We start from the raw sequence: 17031 nt of genomic DNA, 5'->3' as shown, positions 1-17031 counted from the left end.
AATAATTGATAAATCTAACACATCCCTGCTTTAAATTGTGAAATAATAATGCATTATTATCATTAATAATTTTGAAAGTATTTTCACCACCATTAACTTGATAAGGAACTATTCTAAAGCTGATATCCATATCTTTTTCCCTGTGAAGACAGCAATATAGCTCTCTTGTGTTTCACTTTCCCTAATTCCACCAATATGCTGTGTTTACAACCTTTTAAAACTGTGATATATACTTCATATTCAAAAGGGGCATGTAATTATATGTATGATTTAAAGAATAATGATAATATAAATGCCTATATGTAGAATTATCAATATAAGGAGGAGAATGAGGGTGCATTTGTAGGTGTTATGTGTTCTTCTCAAGCCATTGCGTTCCCTTCCTGCCAGAAGTGACTAATAATCACAGTCACTATCTCTAAACCATCAGTGTGCTCTGTGCGTGTTTCTAAGATTCTCTGGAAAAAGAGTTTGATGATAAAATAAGGCTGGGAAACTGAAGATGTGAGCTAGACTTTCAGGCAGACTTTGTCTACTGTAGAATTTACAGGGCCTTAATATACTAATCAGAATTTAAATCTACATGCAATTTTATTTTTAAAAGTCTATTTTATTTTATAAAACATATTTTACAAAATATTGTCCTAAGTGTTTTATCAAACATTTGTATAATTCATCATGAATTAAAGGTCAGACAAATATAGACGTTCCCTTATAAGACTTGAAAAACGTGTAATGGTGGTTGAGGTTTTACAGTGGATGAGCGAAATGATGCTTCAGTAACAAAACTAAAAATCTCAGTAGCATAAAAGAGTAGAGTTATTTCTCACTCACAAGACAAGTCCATCGTAGGTTTGGTAGGGGTTCTTTTCTGAGCAGTCTTCACTTTGAGCCACTCTTTCTTGGACATTGCTGGATCAAGACACTTTTGATCAGACACAAAACAAAAGACACAAGACACAATTGACCTTAAAACCTCAACTACCATTAAATGTTCTTCAAGTCTTATAAGGAAATGTCTGTATTTGTCTGACCTTTAGTTCATTATGAATTATACAAAAGTTTGATAAAATACTTGGGCAATATTTTGTAAAACATGTTTGACACAAGGCACCAAGATATACAACACAATTCATTTGGCAGAACTAGTCAAACTGCTCCGCCCACAAAAGCCGGCCAGGAAATGCTATCTTACCATATCCCGCAAGTCAGAGAGCTGGAAATATTTGGGGAAAAGGATTAATGATTATTCTTAGAGGCGAGGGGGAAGGCCATTAATCTATGTAAGGGGTTGAATTTGTGGGAAAGGCAAGAGGATTCATTAGGTCATTTGGTTTGAAAAAAGACTTAGGTCCCTCATGAATCTGATGAGGGAGCAGCAGGATGGCAACTGGGTGAGAGAATTGTTGTCTTTGATAAGCACAAATGTATCCAGTGCCTAAGAGGCTGGTGCTTGTATGTGAATCAGTGTCATTTCACATATGGAGGTAAAACTTGGACTGGGAAATGAGGCACTTGACACATCCATAAAATGTACAAATAGGCAGTAGATGGCTCCTTACTGGTCATAGGGGGTTGGTCAGGGTGACTCTGGAAAGCATGCTAATTCATAGTAGGACTAGACCGTTGTATAGAATTAGCAAGCTCATTTCTTTCTAGCCTTTCTTTATTTCTTTTCAATGATTTCAAATAGTATATATATGTAATATGTGAAGTATATTTATTTATATTTTTTCTAAAAATGCTCACCTATATCAGTTATATATCATATACAATATATAAAATACAATATATAGCATGTTATATAACATATAATATTTAACACGACAACATATATTTATTTATTTATAATGTTTTCTCTGAAAATACTCCCTGATTTCAGCTGTGCCTTTCACCAAAGGAGGAAATTACTGTTTGCCTTTGAATCAAAGGATGAAAAGAACTTTTGAGTACAGTATACAACTGAGGACTTATGTGATGTTAGCAACAAAAAATTAACAGAAGAGAAAAACAAATCTCAAGGAAAAAGAGAAATTTAGTTTGAAATAACCTTGAACATTTAGAAATTTTCCATTCATGATTCCACCCCCTACACCCCCCAAAAAAAACAAGGAGCTTCTGAGTTTTACTTCAACAAGAGAGAGGGACTTTCCTATATAGAATTGCCTTCTCCATCTGGGAAGAGTTCCTTTTTCATCGCCTGGCTTCTATCAGAACAGCATTGAGGTTCTCAGTGAAATAAGAAGGTACCAACTGTTAAGATATTCCTTTAGAAAGTTTTGATGCTTTAAATAGACTTAATGGACTCTGTAACTTCCTTTTTGTCAACTTTTATTTTATAATCAGGGGATAAATATGCAAATCTGATACAAAGGTATATTGTGTGATGTTGAGGTTTGGAGTGAATCTGTCACCCAGGTAGTGAACATAGTATCCAATCCTTACCCTCTCCCTTTATCCCCCCTCTTGTATTGCCCAGTGTCTGTTGTCCCAATTTTTATGACAAGACCATGTATACCCAATGTTTATCTCCCACATGTAATAACAAGTATGATTTGGTTATCTGTTTCTGTGTTAGTTTGCCTATATGTTGGTGCAAAAGACATGAAATCATTCTTTTTTATCGCTGCATAGTATTCCATGGTGCATATGTACCACATTTTAAAAATACAATCTACTGTTCATGGACACCTGGGTAGATTCTACGTATTTGTTATTGTGAATAATGCTGTGATGAACATATTGTTCTTTTTGGTAGAACAATTTATTTTCCTTTGAGTATATACTCAGTAATGAGATTGCTGAGTCAAATGGTAGTTCAATTCATAGGGCTTGGAGAAATCTCCAAACTGCTCTCCACAGTGACTGAACTAGTTTACATTCTCAGCAGCAGTGTATGTGTTTCTTTTTTTCCAGAGCCTCACCAACATATGTTATTTCTTGACTTTTTAACAAAAGCCATTCTTGTTGGTTTGAGATGGTATCTCACTGTGGTATTGATTTGTATTTCTCTGATGATTAATGACAATTAATATTTTTTCATATGCTTGTTGGTTGTATGTATCTTTTCTTTTGAGAAGTGTCTGCTCTTGTCCTTTGCCCAATTTTGAATAAGGTTATTTGTATTTTACTTGTTGATTTGTTAAAGTTTCTTATAGATTCTGGATAATAGACCTTTGTTGGGTGCATAGTTTGCAAATATTTTCTCTCATTCTTTAGGTTATCTGTTTATTCCATTGATAGTTTCTCTTGCTATGCAGAAACTCTTTAATTACATCCTGTCATTAGCCAATTTTTGTTTTTGTTGTATAAATTTTTGTTTGAGGATTTGTGCATAAATTTTCTGCCAAGGCTGATACTGAGAAGGGTGCTTCCTAGGGTTTCTTCTAGGATTTTTATAGTTTGAGGTTTTACATTTAAGTCTTTAATCTATCTTAGGTTAATTTTTTCTGTATGGTGGTATGTAGGAATCCAGTGTAATACTTCTGCTTATAGACATGCTAGCTATCCCAGGAGCATTTACTGAATAAGAAGTCATTTCCCCATTGCTTATTTTTGTCAAGTTTGTTGAAAATCAGATGGTTATAGGTATGTGGCTTTATTTCTGGGTTCTCTATTCTTTTCTTTTGGTCTATATGTGTGTTTTTGTACTAGTACCATGATGTTTTGATTGGTGTAACCATATAGTATAGGCTGAAGTCAGGTAATGTGATGCCTCCAGATTTATTTTTTGCTTAGGATTACTTTGGCTATTTGGGCTCTTTTTGATTCCATACAAATTTTAGAATAGATTTTTTCTAATTTGTGAAAACATGACATTAGTAATTTGATAGAAATAGCATTAAATCTGTAAATTGTTTTGGGCAGTATGGGTATTTTAGTGATGTTGATTCTTCCAACCCATAAGCTTGGGTCATTTTTCAATTTATTTGTGTTGTCTTTTATTACTTTCTTCAGTGTTTTGTAATTCTGCATGTAGAGATCCTTTACCTCTTTGGTTATCTGTATTTCTAGGCATTTCATTCTCTCTGTGGCAATTATGAAAGAGATTGCATTCTTGATTTGGCTCTCAACTTGAAAGTTATTGGAATATAGAACTGCTACTGATTTTTGTACACTGATTTTGCATCCAGGAACTTTGATCATGCCACTTTACTCTAACCTGGCTGACAGAGCAAGACTGTCTCTGAAAAACAAAACAAAACAAAAAAGAAATGAAAGCATAGTATATTTATGATTAATAACATTTAATATCATTGAGATTCAATGTCAGTTGAAATTACTCATTTATGGGCATATTGAAATATCTATGTAGATAGCCACTGAATTAGCCTAGGGCTCCTGTAACAAACATCTTCGAATTTGATGGCTTAAAAAGTGCTGAAACTGATTCTCTCATGCTTCGCGGGGTAAGAAGTCCTAATTAAAGGTTCAGCAAGTCTTTGCTTTCTCCAGAGAATATAGGAAATATCTTTGCTTGCCTCTTCCAATTTCTGGTAGCTTCAAACAATTTTTGGCTTGAGATGACATAGCTTCAATCTCTGCCTCCATTTTACATGAACTTTCTTCTTCCTTCTCTCTCTGTCGTCTCTGTTTCATTTGTTTTTCTCATCCTTCTTATCAATGGATGTCTTCTCTGTTTTTAAGGAAACTTGTGTTTTGATTAAAGGCCCACCTGGATAATTTAGTATAATTTCAAGTTACTTTACTTAATTGCATCTACAAAGACTCTTCCCAAATAAAGTCATATTCACAGGTTCTAGGTGGAATCTAGAATATATTTCGGGGGCCACAATTCAACCCTTTACAAGTATCAAGCTAAATACATTTTACTTTGACATGGTTCCATCATGTTTAGATATTTTATTCAAATTGATACAGCTATAGTGCTAATTTTAGTTTTATGTAACTCTCTCTCTTTTTTTCCTTTTTTAGAGAGAAGGACTCCTTCTGTCACCCAGGCTGAGGTGCAATGGCCTGATCACAGTTCACTGCAGCCTTGAATTCTTAGACTCAAGCTACTCATCCACCTCAGCCTCCCAAGTAGCTGGGACTACAGGCTCACACCACCTCACCTGGGTACTTTCTCTCTTTTAAAAATTTTATTTGTTATCTTTTTCAATTTTAATGAAAATTTTATACATATATATGTAACCCATCAGTTAATATAATTTGCTTGTATATGTTATATAAAAGGTCACTTCCTCTTGAATTTGCAAAATAGTTGTTTGCTTAGCATGAATGCCAACAATATTTTTTTAAATTTAAAGATAGCCTACTCTCATATAGAGCAGATTTTTTTAATATATAAAAATAATTCCAAATTTTATTTTATTTTCTGTTGCAAAGGCAAATAATCTTGGAAGTCTCTTTTAAAAGTTAAATCAATGCCATAATATACTCAAATTGTTACAAAGAACAGTCTATTGTAACACCCTGTGATTTACTGATAGCAATGAAGAGTGTGGACTTTGGGGCCAGGAATCCTTGCTTCAATTATTAGTTCTACTACACACTAACCACACGATCTTAGGCTAATGTCTTAACCTCATTTCCTATCTGCGTAATTGCATAAGAATGCTATCAACTCATGCGTCAGTGCTCCTCAAGTGTTTATGACAGCGATAATGTATAATACAATAAGAACTCACCAAACGTTTAAGACACTATTTCTTAAAAATCAAGACAGTGAAAACTTCTTCCTTAGCTGTCCGTTTTTCTGCTATAGTAGGTTCAAAATTATTTTTCAGGTAGCCCTAGCCCTGTATAAGCTATTCATCTGACCTCTCTCAGAGGAGCTGGAATAGTCCTCTCTTCAGAACATGTCCATGTTGTGGTCCTTGGGTCCCCTAACCCTTCTCCCTTCTCATCTGTCAGTTAAGGCTTTGCCTTTAAATGCTAACATAGAGCTACATTTTAAGAGCCCACAATTCAATATGGAAACAAACTCCCTGGCACACTCTATTTCTTGAAAGATTATCAAAGAGAATCAACAATTGGAAGGAAGTGTTGCCGAGAAGCTGGTTGCATCAAATGGTTTCTCTATAGGAACTTTTGTAGAAATTGCACTTGCTTGTAATGCCACTGGTCTACCCTGAGAGACTTTTTAAGAAAAAAGAGATCCTAAACCTTTGAAGATATTCACTCCATTACACAGCATCTTCTTTTTGAGAACCCTTAGGACACAACTTTTTTTCTGATACTAATATTAGAAATACTGTCACTTTACTGTATTTGGTGTTTGTCTTAAGGGCTATGTGAAAGACATGATTTACTAGATTTTCTTCCCTGAGTTTTCTGTTAAACAGCTTAGAGGCAAAATTGTGGTCAGTTTATGGCAAGTGTATAGAATTGTATAATATAAAATTTTGACTAGCCTCATTTGTGGGTGGATTTTCATGTTTTATCTTGTATTTGCTTACTTTTCTTACCTTACTCAATTTATTCTATTTAGGTGTATTGTACATTTCTTATAAAGCCACCTGAATTTGCTTTTGGAACAATATGACTTAGTATTTAATAACTATGTCACTTACAGTGAAAATTATAAGCCTCTTCATAATTTTATAAAGTACCATGGTATGTAACTAATAAAAAAGTAATAATTAAAATATAAATGTTCTGTTGTTGAGACGAAGTTTAAGGTATATTGGGAAACAATGCAATTCAATTTTATAGGCTTTATCATACAACCAGTGAAATACACTTTTTGATTACATGTTAGTTTGGATTCTAAGAATTATTCATACAAAACATTTTAAACTGCTTGGAAATACAATAAAGGAAGAAAACTTAATGATATTTGGATTTTCTTTTCACAAAATTTTATTTCTTCAGAACATACAAATTGTTGCTGTACAGCTAAAGATTTTTCTATACATTTCTTAGAAATAAAATTATAAATGTCAAATGGCAATAATATACAAGGATAAGGTAAATCAAACATAATTTATTAGGGAAATTGATTTTTTATCAAGTGTTTCTCTTCAATTAAATTTCGCTGTGCCAAATTTAGGGTTAATATCACATGAAATATAATTTGTATTTTAATAGGAATATTTTAAGAAAAAATATGAGACTATAGAGTTATGTGTTTTTTCTTATCCATTTTGACAAAATGCTAAACTGAGAAACTCAAGGAAATATGCTTCCTCAGAACCATAATTATATAAAGTGACTATCATAGTCTTCCTCCATAAACTGTGGATAAGTATTAATTTTAAAAGATGACATGACAAGTGAATCATAAGCAAAAAAGGTAGTTCCTTGTGTTGACATACATTTGTCAAAAGAAATTATCTTTTTTTTAGATCATGCTCTTTGAGTACTCAGAAATGACAAGCATTTGTTACATATGTTCAGCTGACAATGAGTCAGTGTCACATGAAAGACAAGTAAAAAAATTGGATTAATTTTGTTATAAAGAGATTTACATTTTGCTATTTCTAACATGTCTTTTGGAGATTGATGAATAAGAAATGAGATAAGAGAGCCCTTCAGAAACTACTATTGCTGAATATGGTAGAAAAATTGCTCTTGCTAGAAGATGTATCAAGTTTTTGTCAGGTAAAGCTAGGGAAAATTCTCTTGTGTTATCAACTAATCTTACCAGAGAGGGAATATTATGCAAGATGAATGACATTGCTTTCTCCCTCTCTCAGAAGTCAGGCAGTTGTGCACTATGCCAATCTAACAAGATTTCTGCACCTTCTTTTTATTTATTTACCAGCTTAGCTGTGAGTCTAAAATATTATCTGACATTTCCCATCCACTATGCTTCTTCTGGAAGTTTTTCACCATTTTAGATTAATTATTAAATATTTAATGACAACAATAAAACAATCTATTGAAGTTATTTGCTTTGCTAATTTTTTTTTCATTTTTTTCCTGATTGAAATATCTAACAGTGAGTAGAAGATAACATGTGAATTTAAGGATTATGTATTCTGTTACTTTACCTACTCAAAATCCAAAGCACATAACATGCTTTCTCATAGAAGAGACCTTGTCTATGTCATTCATTGCCCAGGATTGTTGGTGCTCACTAAATGTGTGTTTAATGAATAAATATAATTCCTAATTCTTTGAAGTACATACTCTTCTGTTAACCATAATCTTATTTTTTCTTCAATAGCCTTTATTGTTAGTGTTTACAATAGCACAAAATCACAAAACTCTAATTCTGTTTAATATTAATATTCTATGGATTTCATTAGTGTTTTGCTGAGCACAACACTTTCAATAAAAATCAACTTGGTGTGAAAACTCATTCCAAGAAAAACATTTAAGAAGCCTAGACTTAAGTATACCAGAGTAAACAAACATTAGAAAGAAAATGCCCATTGCAAACAGCATATTTTTCAATCCCCATAGGAGGCATTTAGTGAAGTATTTCAGTGTCTTGACATAACGTTTGAGAACATTTGGAACATTTGGAAGATCTTTGGATACTTTTTCTTTTTTTTTTTTTTTGAGACGGGGTCTCACTCTGTCGCCCAGGCTGGAGTGCACTGGTGCAATCTAGGCTCACCGCCCCCCAGGTTCAAGCGATTCTCCCGCCTCTGCGTCCCAAGTAGCTGGGATTACAGGTGCCCACTACCTTACCTGGCTAATTTTTTGTAGTTTTAGTAGAGACAGTGTTTCACTTGTTGGCCAGGCTGGTCTCAAACTCCTGACCTCCGTTGATCCGCCCACTTCAGCCTCCGGAAGTGCTGGGATTACAAGCATGAGCCACCGCGCCCGACGGATCTTTGCATACTTGTAATAGCTGATCCGATAGTGGTACCTCAGGGGGGAAGAAAAGATACATGCTTCAAGCACCTTTGACTGTTAAAACAGATGAAAATGATTACAGTAAGTCATGTCATTCATTACCTAAAACCCTAAATGGCATCTTTTTTTCCACATAGAATAGAATTCATGTTCCTTATCCTGGCCTGCAAAGCTTTCTGCACAGTCACCTGCCCTCAGTTCGCCTTCCACTTAGTCCTCATTGTAAAGCTCCCTCCTTTAGACAAACTCTGTTTGCTACAATGGGCCTCTTTGTAGTCCTCTAATGTTCTGAGTTCCTTTGAAGGAGCTGTTCTCCCTGCCTGTAATAACCTGCCTTAAGATTCTTTACCTAGTTTGCTACTTTTGATATTCAATTTTCAGTTTGAATGTTACTTTTTCAGCAAATCGCTTTTTGATCGTTCAATCTAAAGTAGACTTTCAATCCCTTTCCATTACATCAGCCTGTTGAATTTTTTTTTTTTTTTTTGTCAATCCACATATGAACTACCTGATATATACATTCCTGTTTATTGCTTATCTCCTACTGTTACAACATATGCTTTCTCATAGCAGAGACCTTGTCTGTCATTCATTGCCCAGCATATTGCTGGTGCTCACTAAATATATGTTTAATGAATAACTATAATCCCTAAATTATAAAACATTAGCTATCTTGATATTATATAATTTGTGTAATAGGATCTCACTGTGTCTCTTTTAAATGATCAGTTGGGTTTATGGATAGAATTGTTGAAATCTCTCAGTCACATATATGAAAATGTACCAAAATTTTTGTGTATTGCTGGAATAAACATTGTTGATTTCTATACATATGAGTGGAATATAATTTACATCCCCTGATTAAATCTTTGGCTACATTTAGTATGTTCTGTAAATTTCAGGCTCTATCACTATTTTGTGGGTTTCTCCTATATGGCAGCTCTTGGCCTAAATGAGTCCACATATTTCAGTTCTACAGAGTAGTTAACATCATCTCATTTTATAAATGAATCTTAATGTAAGAAAATGGTATGCAATTCTTCCTATTTCAGGGTTGTGATGTTCTATAATTTTATGTTTTCCTGGCATCCATTTTGAATATAGGTTTAACTTTCTTATATTAGAAACAGAGTTTATTCACTCTTGACACAGTTTCTAGTCTTGCATCTCCTCCCAAGTCCTCAGTGTTGTCAATCCAGATATCTGGCTTATATAACCACCTCCTGGTGACCACCTCTCTCTGGGACATACAGGTACAACCTTCTTGACTGATTCCATCAACCCCCACAACCTTCATGGACTGGGAAGATATGTAACCACGTTTCAGTCACAGTGTGACCACTTAGAGTACATGCCTGCTACCTCTAAAGCTACTTATTAGAACTCCCCTTGGGAGAGCTGCTTGGGTAATACCCTGGATCACAGTAAAGTCCTCCACCCATATATCCATCTCTTTCTGGTTCCCCACCTTGCTGATTGAGCATATTGTCCCTGTGAACTTCCCATTGGCCCTTATCAGTCTCCATCTTCTCCCGTGGACCTGTGAGTAATAAACTGCTCCTGTAGTTTCATCTGTTTTTATTGTGTTGCCTCCTCTGGGTCTCACTTAGCTGACACATCCAAACCTAACTTTTCTCCCAGTCAAGAGGATATCTTGGCAGAAATAAACTAGACACAGGTCAGACAAGAGCAACAGGGGCATCTGCCAGTATAAACAAGTTTCCTGTGAGAGGGACACCTGGTCACCGGTCAAACACTCAGGCATCAGGCTGTCTGTCGGGTCAAAAAATATTTTGTGAAAGACACCTTGTAAACATCCATGACCAAATTCCCTGGAGGCCTGTCAGGGCAGGGCAAGAGTTTATAGCTATTCTCCAGAGAGACTTCTAGATAAAATCAGAGAGAAATCCAACAAAGGTGAAAGCTTTTTGCACAATATCAACAATAATTTCTTAAAAGTAAGGCACAATAAAAAATCACTTTTTTTCTGCATATTGTCATGACAATAAATGTGAGACTAGAGTAAGAAAATTAAATCATTTATGTAAATTATAACAGATACTAATGTACATATGTCCCAAAGTTAAAAAATCAAGGTGAAGACATGATACTGAACAAAATATTATTAGTTTGGCTAAATAGAAAAATTGAGTTTGCTATCTGGAAACAAGGCAAATTTGTTTATTGGAAGAGAATTGGACTGGAGTAAAAATCAAAACCAATATAACAAGGCAAACTCTAGCCAAGCAACAAAGAAAAAAAATTCCACTAGCTTTTACTTTTGAATCTGAAAGCAATGTTTTAATGCAAGGTTGCACGATTATTTTTATATTGCTTTATTCCTTCATTAAGAGATATGGATAATCCATTTCTTATTAATCTTTTAGTACAGCTAAAAGGAAGGATTGAAGTGACATATTTGCTTTGATAGAGCAGATGTATGATTCAATTAGAATGACAAATACAGAGATGCAAAGTTATAGGTCATACTTGAAGACTGTGGTCTCCCTTAGTGAAAGTCAAAGTTCATATCTTGAAGATGGAAATTTGACCCTTGTTTGGAGAAGAAGCTCAGAATGTCTATTATAAGTGATTTTTAAAATTAAATATCAGTTTTGTTTTATATAAAGAGAGACAGAATTAGAAATATTTTAACACTATTTCTTCCTTTCTCCTGTGCTTCATATATACTAATTTAGTATAAAATAATTGAATCAAACATAATACAAGCAGTAAATATGTTCTTAAACAATATTTGTCAAGGAATAAAAAGTAGGGTAATATGCCTAAGACCTGCTTACACACTGTGTGTATTCTAAAGTCACATTCACGACCATTTTATCTTTGTTTCAGGGACATAGCTGGTAGAAACACAGATCCACTTATTAGAACTATTTGCAACCACAGCATCAACTAATATGATTTTACCTGCTCTTTTCTTACATACCACTGTCACCAATGACTTCTCTCCTAGTGATGTGGTTCTAGCTAGTTTTTCTTAATAGAATAATTTTCCCCTTAAGCAGAAAGATATATGTTGAGATCATATAGACAAACAATTTCAGGTTGTAAATATGTAAGCAATTGTGTTTGACAGGCCCCCACAATAACTACAACGTAGTATTCTCTTTACAGTGGGCATCATCATGATAGAAAAGGACCCTCTTTTCAATGTTCCAAAGCATAAAGCATAGAAAATAAAATAATAGTTTTCATGTAATTATTATAGCATCTTTAGCTCCGTTTTCATTCTAATATAATTAACATGTAACTGGATTTACTTAAGATCATAAATGTGTAACTGAAAGCGATTTACTCATGAAAATGAGGTGGCTCATTTGCTTATGAATAAACTCCGTATTTCAAGGTTGATCGTTCCATTTCATGGTTTAGCATTATGATACAGGCAGAGTGTCTGCAGCCAGAGCAGTAACATTAAGTGAGACAAATATAAAAATGAATTTGTTGGTTCTGCAGTGAAAAATCAACTTAGAAATATTTATTCTAGGCACTGAATCCATTTTTGTATGTCATACATTATAATTCAATATAAACCTTCACTTCAAATATCTATTTTTGTTTATTCCATACTACCTATGTTACCTTTGAGCGATGGTTCTCAAACTTGAGTGTGCATCAAGTCTCAAGAGAGCTTGATAAAGCACAGACCTCTGTGGCATCCAGAGTTTCTGAACTTCTAGGTCTGAAGTGGGGCCCAAAACTGCATTTCTAACAACATCTCAGGAGATGCTGGTGCTTCTGGCTCAGGGACCAGAGTTCGAGAAACTGCTGTGGATAAATTTAATGTTTTGTCTCCCATCTATCTAACCTGTGAAATAACGATGTTAAACTAAATGATTGTTCAACAAACATATATTAAGTGACTCATGTGTCAAGTACTATGCTAGGCACGGCCCCTGCCTTTGAGAAGATCTCAGAAAAGAAAGTGATTAATTCTCCATGTGGTAGAATTGGGGAACACTTCATACTGGAGATGAAATGTTCAAAGGCTTATTGGTTTTTGAAATAGTCTTTGATATAGTTTGAATATCTGTCTCCATGAAATCTCATGTTAAATTGTAATCTCAGTGTTGGAGATAGGATCTGGTGGGAGGTGTTTGGGTCAAACGGGTTGGGGGGATCTCTCATAGCTTGGCACTATCTTTATGATAGTGAGTGAGTTCTCTCGAGGCCTGGTTGTTTACGTGTCACCACCTCCACTCTCTCTTGTTCTTGTTCTTGCCATGTGAGACGCATGCTTCCCCTTCACCTTAGGCCATAATTGTGAGTTTCCTGAGGCCTCCCCAGAAGCTGAGCAGATGCCAGTGTCATGCTTGTATATCCTGCAGAACCACGAGCAAATTAAACCTCCTTTCTTTAGAAATTACCAGTCTCAGGTATTCCTACAATCGACACAAAGAATGGCCTAATGCAGGCTTGTGGTAAAAAGTTAAATCACGTTGAAATACATAAATTTAGAAAAAATTATCTCTAGTCCTCTATCCTCACCTCTACTTCATCTCAGAATTCCCACTTTATAGGTATAAAACTATCAATAGTTCAATTAAAAATCTGCCAAAATGTTTCTAAGTTTTCCTGCCTACTGGAGTGATTTAATATAGCCAAATAAAATGACCTAAGCTCCATAGCTCTTATACTATCAAAAGTTGAGTAAATATTTCCAAACATTGCCTAGGATTCCCCAGTATGTAGGGGATGTTTTGCTGTTAGCTCTGGCTCCAAATTCTTGATATTGGCTCCATTTTGATTCTGCACTCTTAGTTTTTGCTTCTTTGATTACTGTCTTTTCTTTGCCCTGCGTTGCTTAATGCACAGACATCTTTATAATTTCCTTCCCCAAAGCACCACACATCCAAGGCTGTTGTGTACAACACACTTAAAGTACATATTTTGAGTTAAAAATGAATAATTTCAACACTGAAAAGGAAACAAGTTCAAAATGAAATGTTAATAATTATAGTTTCAAAAACGAAACCAGACATTCCTCAAAACAAGAAATCTATAAGGGCTGTGTATCTGTTCTTACCATGAGATCTACTGCTGTATCATTAGGAAATCTTCTCTTCCTATCAGAGAGCTTTAACTGATGTCCATGACACTCACTCTTAATGTAGGGGTAACCAGTGGTCACCCTCAAATTCCTGTTACTCTGTCATGTGAAGTATGTTTCTGTTATGCTAAACATCAATCTCTTCTCAATTAGACTACTTATGTGTCTTATATTTTATAATTAAAATCCATTGTTCTCTTAAATTGGGCCTATACCCTTAGAAACACAACGCAGAAGCTTTAAAAACATCTATTTGTTCAATAGCATACATTATCAGGTTCATTCATATGTCAGTTCCAATTCATTTACAATATTGTGGATTGTAAACAATTTCTGTATAATACATTTCTAGCAGTGGAATTGCTGAACTTATTTTTTAAATTGTATTTTTAAAAAGATTATTCAAAGCAGCATGGTGTGATGGCTTACACCTATAAGCCCAGCATTTTGGGAAGCTGAGGCAGGTGGATCACTTGAGGCCAGGAGTTCAAGACCAGGCTGGCCAACATGGCAAAACCCTGCCTCTACTAAAAAGTACAAATATTAGCTGGGTGTGGTGGCACATGCCTGTATTCCCAGCTACTTGATACTTGGGATGCTGAGGCATGAGAATCACTTGAACCAGGGAGGTAGAGATTGCAGTGAGCTGAGATCATGCTACTGTACTCCAGCCTGGGTGACAGAACAAGAAGCTGTCTTACAAAAAAAAAAGGAAAAAAAAAGATCATTCAAAGCAAAGTTATAAGTTTATGGCAGAGATATCAGGCAACCTTTTGAGTGAGCATCTAAGAAATAATGTCAATGGTCTTGAGAAATTATGAAGATATGAATGAAAGTAGTGAATGTGAATATGAACTCTGGATTTACATTTAGGTGATAGAATTTATAATACTATAAGAAAGATTGTATATAAAGGATATAAAGAATGAGAAAGAGGAAGAGTTTGAAAATAACTTCCTTGATTCTTTTTGGGGTTATCAGATGAGTGGTTATGTCATTAACTTTTTTTTTTTTTCTTTTTTTGAGGTGGAGTCTTGCTCTCTGGCGCTGGCTGGAGTGCAATGATGCTATCTCAGTTCACTGCAAACTCTACCTGCCAGGTTGAAGTGATTCTCCTACCTCAGTCTGAGTAGCTGGGATTACAGGCATGCACCACCACACCTGGCTAATTTTTGTATTTTTAGTAGAGACAGGGTTTCACCATGTTGGCCAGGCTGGTCTTGAACTCCTGACCTCAAGTGATCTGCCTGACTCGACCTCCCAAAGTTTTTCATTAACTTTTTTACCTCTATTATCTCATATTTCAGGCTTTGTTTCCATGTCAATTATATGATTGAGACTTGATATATATCAAGTATGTGGCTGTTGAGAGGTGGGCTCTTAACATACATTAGGCACAAAGTTAGACTGAGAAATGCAAGTCTTTTGTCTAAACTATTATAAGCACATTTTATGTATCAAAATAATATTTGTTTGCTTTTACCTGGCTGAAAATAGTAAACAGTTGATAAAAATTCACATTAGGAAAAGAATAAAATGTTTACCACATGATTTCTGGTGACAAAGAAAGCCAAGTGACGTAATAGGATCAAAGAGAGATGCTCCAATGTACACGTAGGACATGATGATACACGTCATCAGACTATATGTGAGATATGAGATATCTGTAATGACACCAGGAAATCCAGTACACATTTGAATACATGCAGAAGTTGACAACAAAGTATAACTGTGGTAAATGGAAAAGTTGTTACCTAGACAGATTAAAAGTTTGTTACCTAGAGAGACTGAAGAAGAATTAAATATATAAGCTATCAGAGGCAAGTTCATAACTTTAATTAAGTCAACTCTCTTTTTGTCTCTTAGGAGAACATGAGGTAGAATTTTAAGTGACTTGTGATAGATTAAGTTAAAAATTGCAGGAAAAATATAAAAGTAAAACAATAGTATAGAGCAGTTTTTCTTAACTATTGGAGTGTTCCCTTCTGCTGAAACTATGGTCGCTCTTCAAATTAATGCAAATATGCATGCAGACATATAGATTTGAAATAGTCCTAATAAATGCTGCTTTAACAAGGATTATTTCTGAATGTGTGTGCTAAATAACACCCTGTATAAATGTGTGGACTTTGAAGCAATATAGAGATAAATTATTTTCCACAACCTGCAACTAAAGTGGTTCGTCACACGATAAAAGGAAAAAAATCATATTGACTTTTCAAGGCATTTTTTAAAATAAAAATATATCACCTGTAACAGCTATACATAATATAATGAGAAGATTGCTGTGCTTTGGGGTAAGTCTCCACAGATTCAAATGCTTAAATAAGGTTTAGGATTTCTTTGATTCCATTTTATGCTCTAAAATCAAGTATCTTGAGAATATTTTCCCTTTCATTAGACTAACCTCTTAAAGTTTTTTTAGTCTTAAAGAATTTATAGGCTCGGCACAGTGGCTCATGCCTGTAATCCCAGCACTTTGGGAGCCTGAGGCGGGCAGATAGACTGAGGTCAGGAGTTCGAGACCAGCCTGGCCAACATGGTGAAACCCCATCTCTACTAACAATACAAAAAAATTAGCCGGGAGTGGTGGCAGGCACCTGTAATCCCAGCTACTCGGGAGGCTGAGACCGGAGAATGGCTTGAACCCGGGAGGCGGAGGTTGCAGTGAGCCAAGATCCGGCCATTACACTCCAATGTGGGCGACAAGAGTGAAACTCTGTCTCAAAAAAAAAAAAAAAAAAAAAAAAAAAAAAAAAAAAAAAAAAAAAAATTATCGAAATTTTATAAAAGTGGAAGGCAGTTTCTCTTGTGAAATTATATTTATTTCTTTTATGGTGTCAGAACAATAAATTATATCCTTTTCTAAAAAGTACATATGCTATTGGTTTCTGGGTTTTGTTGTTGTTGTTGTTACTTAGGTAAAAGACTTCACCTATGAAAACAAAAATCTTGTGTTCTCTGAGGCATTATTTTTTCTGATGACATTACATTTTATTCCACTTTTCAAATGCGCTTGTTGAGATACTATTCACGTACCATAAAATTCACTAGCTTTTACTATATAGACAGTTTAAAATATTTTTCCTGACCTCGTGATCCGCCCGCCTTGGTCTCCCAAAGTGCTGGGATTACAGGCGTGAGCCACCACGCCCGGCCGAGACCATCCTGGCTAACACGGTGAAATC

The sequence above is a fragment of the Pan troglodytes genome, chromosome 3, assembly GCF_028858775.2.
Source record: "Pan troglodytes isolate AG18354 chromosome 3, NHGRI_mPanTro3-v2.0_pri, whole genome shotgun sequence".
Classification (NCBI taxonomy): Eukaryota; Metazoa; Chordata; class Mammalia; order Primates; family Hominidae; genus Pan; species Pan troglodytes.
The sequence above is the reverse complement of the archived record's forward strand: the minus strand, read 5'-3'. Positions refer to the sequence as shown.